The sequence below is a fragment of the Cydia pomonella genome, chromosome 7, assembly GCF_033807575.1.
Source record: "Cydia pomonella isolate Wapato2018A chromosome 7, ilCydPomo1, whole genome shotgun sequence".
In the NCBI taxonomy this organism is placed as follows: Eukaryota; Metazoa; Arthropoda; class Insecta; order Lepidoptera; family Tortricidae; genus Cydia; species Cydia pomonella.
In genome coordinates this window covers 15,585,718-15,593,915 of record NC_084709.1, presented here as the reverse complement: position 1 = coordinate 15,593,915, position 8,198 = coordinate 15,585,718, and positions in this window count along the sequence as shown.

The window sequence follows — 8,198 nt, the reverse complement described above, 5'->3', positions numbered from 1 at the left end:
CTCCGTGGTCGTTCGTGCTAGAAAGCTGCAATTTGGTATGGATAAGGTGAGGTAGGGGAAGTGTGCCATGCCGCACGGCCATGACGGCATGGCGCACTTTCCCTACCTTACACTCTTAGAGTCTAAGTTTTGTAGAATACTAGTAATATTAGTAGTATATAAGCAGTTTTCGATGTATTCAAGGTAGTCGCACTTAGACGGCATGGCGCACTTCCCCTACCTCACCTCATATAAATCAATAAAGCCGACAAAGTAGTACAATAAAATCTGAACATTTTTAGGGTACCTCCCCTATACGTAAGGTGGGGGTGAATTTTTATTTTGCTGCAACCCTACAGTGTGGGATATTGTTGGAAAGGTCTCTCAAAACTAATAGGGGTCTTCGACAAAACTTTTTTTGATAAAGTGAATATATTCGGAGATAATCGCTCCAAAAAAAAATGTATCCACCACTTCATACTGAAAATCACACATCTACTGCTGGATATTCCATAGCCTGCCTCGAGCAGCGCCGGATATACCTAGTGATCCGTTGTACGACAGCCATGATTAATGATGCATCTAATCATCCAGTGTGGGAACACATTCACTGCACTGTCTGAAATGAAGCATGCGCTGAAAATGCTTATTATGGTTTAGGCCAACGCAGATAAATCAACCATGCAGTTCACGCGGAAAGTTTGTGGAGTCGCAGGGTGCCCCGCTTGCCCCAGCCGCCCTTGCTTTAGGTGCACGGCGTGGCCCACACCCTTCCACTTTCTCTGTGTAAAATCTTCAGCATGCATGCGCTAACTGTGCATATACAACCAGCTGCAAAAGTGCATGGCTACTTTGTGCACAGTGCACTTTGCAGCTCGCTGTACAATGAGCTGTCTGTAGTATTCATCTTTCTATTGGAATAATTTTTATATCTAATCTAATGGATCGTAATACCTCTTTCTTAACATGTATAATTATATACAATAATACCATTAATACCTCTGTTATCAGCACTATTGCTAGTGCTGCTGATGACTCGAAACAATGCCGTAATTATTGTAATAAAAGCATCGGTTCATTTTGTTATAACGCCTTAACTTATAATAAAAGGTGAATCACAAACATGAAAACTTCCTTTTAGGGTTCCGTACCAAAATGGTACAAAAGGAACCCTTGTGGCGTGACTTGTGGCGCGTCCGTCCGTCCGTCCGTCTGTCACATTGCTAGCTATCGATATGAAATTTGGAACAGTTTTGAACAAGGCTAACCCTAACGCATTAAAAGTATTTGTTTAATTATTTTTTTTAAATTACTATGGAAAATGTTCAATATCAGAGAGCATCAAAATTTAAAAGGTCTAGTTACTGGGTCAAGTGGGGTATCATTTGAAAGAGCACAAATTGAACATTCTAAATCAATATTTTATTTTATAAAATTTTCATTTTTTTAAATATTTTTTTTTTTTTAAGGAAACTGTAAATAAAAATACCATTCCCCTCCGTTATCTCCGAAGTTTACGAAAAATTATATATTTTTTTACATAACATTAACATTATTATACATAATAATATACAGGAAAAATATAATCACACCTCTATCTTGATATTTTGTTTTAATTCTCAATAAAAAATCTAATTTTATTTGCATTTCACGGTTCACCTCCTTTACGGTTGTTTATTACCTATGCTTGAAATTTCTATGAGATTACAATAGAAACATGTTCTTTTAAATAAAAAAATTGTTGAAATCGGTTCACATAAATTTTTTTTACAAAGAAACAACATACAGTTCGCGCAAATTAGTTAGCCAATTTACTGATAGATGGCGTTGTTTGCAATAATTATTAGTATACTTATGGTTCAAAGCCTTTCCAGTTTATTGTTTTGTTAGATGAGATAATTGAATGTCTGTACGGAACCCTCGGTGCGCGAGTTAAAAGGACTCGCACTTGACCGGTATTTTTTAAATTGGAATGCCAAAACAATGGATCAGCTTGGGAAATGTTCGCGGATCGGAATGCGCAGCTCATCCCGAAAGGTCACCGCGAGGTCGCGGAGATTACGGCAGAATTAAACACATACAATAGCACGTTAAGAGCAAAGATGTAACGTAATGTAGTATATTATGACATTATAATAGGCAAAAATTCCATTTCACGTAAGTGATTATGCTAATAGGTTTTGATGTGCGGTGTGCCTTTATGTTATTTATTGATATACGACATGTAATTTCGCAAATGCCTTTTACGTGTGCAGATCTTTATGAGTAGTATTTACGAGTACAATGTGAACCTAAAAGGGATTGGAATTTTTTAAAGCATAAAAAAGGTCACAAAATAGTTTAGGATTTCTAAGAGACACGTAGATACACATATATACGTGCGTAGATTAAATTGAGGTATTTCCCGTAACGTAAAAGTGTTGTGATTTGCCGAGCCCTTTAAACCGTAGTGAAATATTTTTTAAATATGAGAATATAGTTCAAGGTAACTCTAAATTATTCTCGGTATATCCATGTACCTATATAACTCTAAATTGCACTAGGTATATCCATGTATACAGCTACCATGTTTAGATATCAGAGTGATCCATCAATGATAGCCATATCAACCTCAATTCAGGTAATATATGTCAACATCAGAATGATAATCAAGAGGTTACTATACTTATTTACTTGTTTATAAAAATGTATAACAAAGTCTATCACAATTATAATAATATTCATGAATTCATATTCATACATCATTTTTGTATGCTCTTACATTCAACAAAGAAATGAAACGAAATGTGACAGAAAATTTACAAAACACAGACGAATGTTTATGGTACCCTAATATAGCCGAGGTGAGGTGATTTATTTCTCTTTTCAATTTTTTACGATGATGGCACACTTGCAGCTTCAGGGTTGTCACATACGCGTTACGGCGCTTTATTATGTATACTACTTACAAACAAAACTTACTGTGACAGACAATCAATCGTCACATACCATCGTTATCATATTTTATTCAAAGACGTCAGAACTAAATATAGCGTCTATACTTATATAATTCCGAGCAAACATGTGCAGAAACTCGATGTGTGCACCAACGATGCACCTTCGTAGTGTCCGGGCCCGTCTTAATAAGTCAATGTTTTTATTCGAACCTAAAGTAAGTATTAAAGGAATTTTGCAAACGTTTACTATTCAAACAATGATAGGTAAACAATTTTTTAGCTCAATCAAATAATGCATGATTTCGGAAGTTATTAAGTAACCGGAAAACAAGCCATTCAGAAATCAACGTTGGTATTTAAATTGCTTATACATTTATTGTGCATGACGACTAATTAAATCTACAATAATTTAAACTAAGTATTTGATCGCAAAAAACAAAATAAATTAAATGTGAATAAAGGACCTGGCCAGAAGCATTTTAGGTTGTAGAGTTCCTCAGCCTTCTCCAACACGAAATGTTATGGAATCTAAATGGTCTTGATGTGATTGTTTTCCCTTAAAAGCGAAAGTTAAGATCCGTCGAAAGTTTAACTAGTCTATTGTTCCTCATTTGATTAATGTTGCTTAACTGCAATTAAGATGCTGTGCAGTTACCACTAAGAAGTATTTTTTATGGTCGACTGACCATTAAATTTCAGGCGCTTATCTTCATAGCGCACATGACTGGTATCGGGCGCGCGTCCATCGCGGCGAGGGCACGACCCGCGCGATGACCCGCGATGGCGCCCTGACAAGTGAAGCAACAGACGCATAGAGCTATCGCGCCTTTAAATCAACAGTGCGGTAACTAGAAACCATCGTGGTTCCAATTACAACCTTAATACGACAAAAATGCGTCTAGAATAGGAATTATTTTACGTTGCTGTTTTGTTTTTGAAGTCTGTCAGCTTCGCAACAGCCGGGTTGCTTGATGTAGGCAAGTTGACGTTTAAGCATGTAAACAGATAAGTTTGATGAGCATTGAAAAGGTGGAGCAAGGCCGTGTTATTAAATGTGAAATATCTATCAATACGTATGTATTATGAATACGTAACGTAATGTATTAGATTTTTCACTCCCACCACATGAAGTGGTGAAAATGAGGTCAAAAGTTTATAACCAGTTCTGCATTGACGATACTGCAAGCTAAGGCTAGCTACTGGCTAATAAAATAAGTAGATAAAAGTCCCAGTGCCATTAGATGACATCCTGTTGGCACCTCTATTGCTAATAACGTAAATTTAAAAATGAGATGTGGGACAGTGATGAACACTCAGACGTATATCATATACCCTGACAAGATTTTATTTGGCCTTCGTCATGTTGCAGATTTTTAGTGGTTCTAACTTATTTTACTAGCAAGGAGACTTTGACAACAGGCGTTGAAAGTCATCGAATGTCACCGATATTAGCTAGAAAACATTTCATTTTCATTTCACATTATATTTTTTTTACCAAGATACCAAAAATGATTATCAAATATGTTCGAAAAAATATTAACATCAATAAGAAGATGAAGGACGCAATCCAATAAACAATGTTATGAAATTAGTCGGTGACATGACGGGTACTGACATTTTATTTGACCCATGCCTTTATAAGCTGCTTGCAGCGACACTAAGTACAGGGCTAAATATACTTTTGTCAGGTTAAAGCAAAGTCAAATGCCGCATCCCGCACTCGTTGCGCCACTAATCACCCTCGTCGGCGCCGTAATTGCCCCCAGTTATCGCACTCACCAAATTCCATGCAACTAGTTTGGATTTATCTCACTCGTGAGTTTGTTTTGCAATTTTAGCAAATTGACCGTTTTTTACTCAACTATCACGATTCAGATGGTGTTAAGTAACGAGTCAAGGGTTAGGTAATGAATATGAGCTTATAATATACTTGTTTATTTTACGATTTGTGATGAATGGTATACTTGATATGGTGCAACCTTCTTTCCCATGCAGTGTGTTGCTTTAACCCTCCATAATTTGCGAGGATAATGTGTAGGTCATATCGATGGACATGTAATACCTATCCCGAAATTGAGAAACAATTTTGGCTGACCCATTGAAAATATCTACACCTTAATTAGGCGTAAAATCATTCAGTACATTTTTACCCGATTACCTACAGTATGAATTATACAAGTATACGTATTCACCTCGCCATCATGGCTAATAGTTGAAACTATAGTGTAATACATACGTGTATATCTTTCTTTACAAATATCAATTAGGCATATGTATTTAAAAAAAATACTATATCGTGTTATATATTTAGTTTTAATTTTTTTTCTATTATTTTATTATTATTTTTTGTATTGTTCAACTAACATAGTTATTAAGATCCTCTCTGTAACTAACAAGCTATGGATCAACTATGATCTGAAATTATTACATGGCCTATTCCATCTTTTTTTTTTTCTATTGTATCATGAATCCTAATAATTATGTACATTATACATTACACACAACACGAACAGAGTGACAGCAATACTGTTTTTCGTGATCTAAAAAATTGTGGTGCAAGTGAACATGCAACAACATTGCTTGTGATCACTGTACGTGACTTTACGTCCCTGCCAATAATCATTGAGTGCAGAGAATCAATCATTAGTCATCAAATCAGACGACCCCGCTGATGCATTCGTTGCATAAGGAGAAACAAAAAGTTGATTGAGTGAAACTATTTTTGTTCTTCCGCCACAACACTACGCATTATTACCTGCGCAAAAAGCGGATAGAAATTTTTTGATCATTATTTTAGTTTTATTTATTGTTACTTACCAAACACTATTGAGAATTTAACAGTGTATAAAAAGTTTATCGAATTTTAAGAATGTATAGTTCGTGTCATCCACGATGACGCGCAGATTTGTCAGATCTAACCTTTAATAACACATAACAATACGAGTTAAGGCACGCGTCGTTGTGAATGACACAATCTATATAACTTTAAAAATTCATACTAAGACTAAAATTATGTGCATTTGAAATTCATTAGAAGCTATAGATTTTTTGACTTAATTGGGTAGTTTTACGATTTGGAATATTTGGATGAACTAAAAATCTTTTGTAATTTGCATATTAGCCATGAACATATATTTTGCATATGCCTGTCTATCTAAGCACACATTAAATGCCATGTTTCATAAATGGTTTGTATGTAAATTGCTGTGCCCTAAAATGCCCTCCAAGGCGTGCCGCGCCGCAGCCGAAGACTTCAACGCGTGCGCATATAGATCTTCGTAATGATAGTGTACAAAAATTACCTACTTACACAACGAAAGCAGGGTTTTTATTTGTATTTATTACTTGATTGATAAACAAGATAAGTTTAGTTTTAACGCTTTGCGCCTAAATACAACAACTTTGTCCCAAAATGAAACCAAAGCGTTTTATCAACATCATATATGAGCTGGGCTCATGTCGGTGGAGGTTAGTTTACGAGAATTAGGTATACAATATTTACTTGATTGTAGATGTAGTACAAGTTGACAACTATTATTAGTTAGTAAAGTAAATAATTTAGTCGTCATTTTAAGTATTTTTATATGCTATTCACATTTTTAAGATAAGTACTCGGTCTGATTCTAATTCAATTATATATAGATCCGACCCTTATCGTAGCCAGATCTAATTTTTCACGTATGTTAGGGCCTTTATTGTATGTCCTTTATTGTATTACTAAGGATTTTTAGTGGTTCTACTGAAGGCTGGCAGATGAGCTCCACCGTACTTCACTATGATGCCCGAGTTACCTAAGAGACCCGCAGAATCTAAGGATATAAATCTGAAGAATCTAAGTATATTATAGAAAATAAACAATCAAGTGTTTCTCTCAACAGTAAACATTCTCATTTCTCATTCGTTATCTTAATATTCTTATTTCGAATGAAGTAACTAAAAAGGAAACAAAACGAATGCTCTGTAAATAAGATAGTTCACACGTAATTACATGCGAGGTGTTACTTCATTTAACAAATGAGCGTTATTTGTAACATCCGCTGATTGGTGCGCCCGACCCGACCTGTCGGCGAAATGAAAGTGACAGCTGATTCGAATCGCGTACCGACGGCATCGCTACAGGTCAACCAGAATAAGTCTGACCCCTGATTATATATAGGTTTACTTAGCCATTATTGATGCCCATCGTATGATTGCCATTGTCTTTAAGACGAAAGGGGACGACCGCCTCGAAACCGCTTTTTCATACAAACGTAGTCCCGATTTTCCTCTCTGGATGTTAACTTTATTGGAAATATTTGGACGCAATTTGATATGTTTTATTCATAGCTACGTCGGGACCGTTTGATTTTTTCAATATTATAAAAGTTAGGAGCATTTAAAATTTTGTATGAAACTTGTTTTACGCTCCTAACTTTTATAATAGGTAGGTAATTAAAAAAACGATCGTCGATATCGTCCTCTTTCCTCTTAAGCCCACTCGGTCATCGATTTAAAAAGGCAAGTTTGTGCGAATTAAGATCTTCAGGTGCCACTGCTATAGAATGCTATTAAAATATTTGAACTTCTGTTTGCTTCTGTATTGCTGGAGTGTAAAGAAACTTGGTAATAGCTTTTGCTAGGTTTTGGTTGGCGAATGGATAATAACTGTATAATTTGTAATTTCAATGAAATACTCTTCATTTTAAATATCCTAGAGTATATAATATTTTTTTAATAATCTTTGGGTGATATGTCCAAAAAGTGAATTTAAAACTGTAAATCCATTTTTAAACACATATTTAGTTAATTAGTATTTATACCTAAGTTTATATAACATGTTAATAAACCTGATAGTGTAGTGGGAACCCGAGAGATAGAACTAGTCAGATGCGCTTCTTCGTTGCGCCACGCCATTACTTGCTTAAGGCAAAGTATAATCTAAGAAATAAAACGGAGCTTAGAAAATTCAATTTAATAAAATAAAAAACGTTTTTTTATTCTTCTTTTTATGACACTTAAAGAATAACAGACTTGCTCAGTTTCCTCAGAATCCCATAGTCAGATCCTGACATTGACATTGGGAGCAACTACGAAGTATAACCCTTTCAAATATAAATATTTCCTTACTTATTGTCTTATTGTATTTTCCAAATCGTCGACCCTGACGTCTTTGAGAGATAGGAGATACATAATAAAAAAATCTTGAGGAGTTGTTGAGAGCATCATCCTTCAAAATCTTGAAGTTGGTTACTTTTGTATTTGGTTTTGTTGGTTTTATATTTGAAAGGGTAATACTACAGAGGG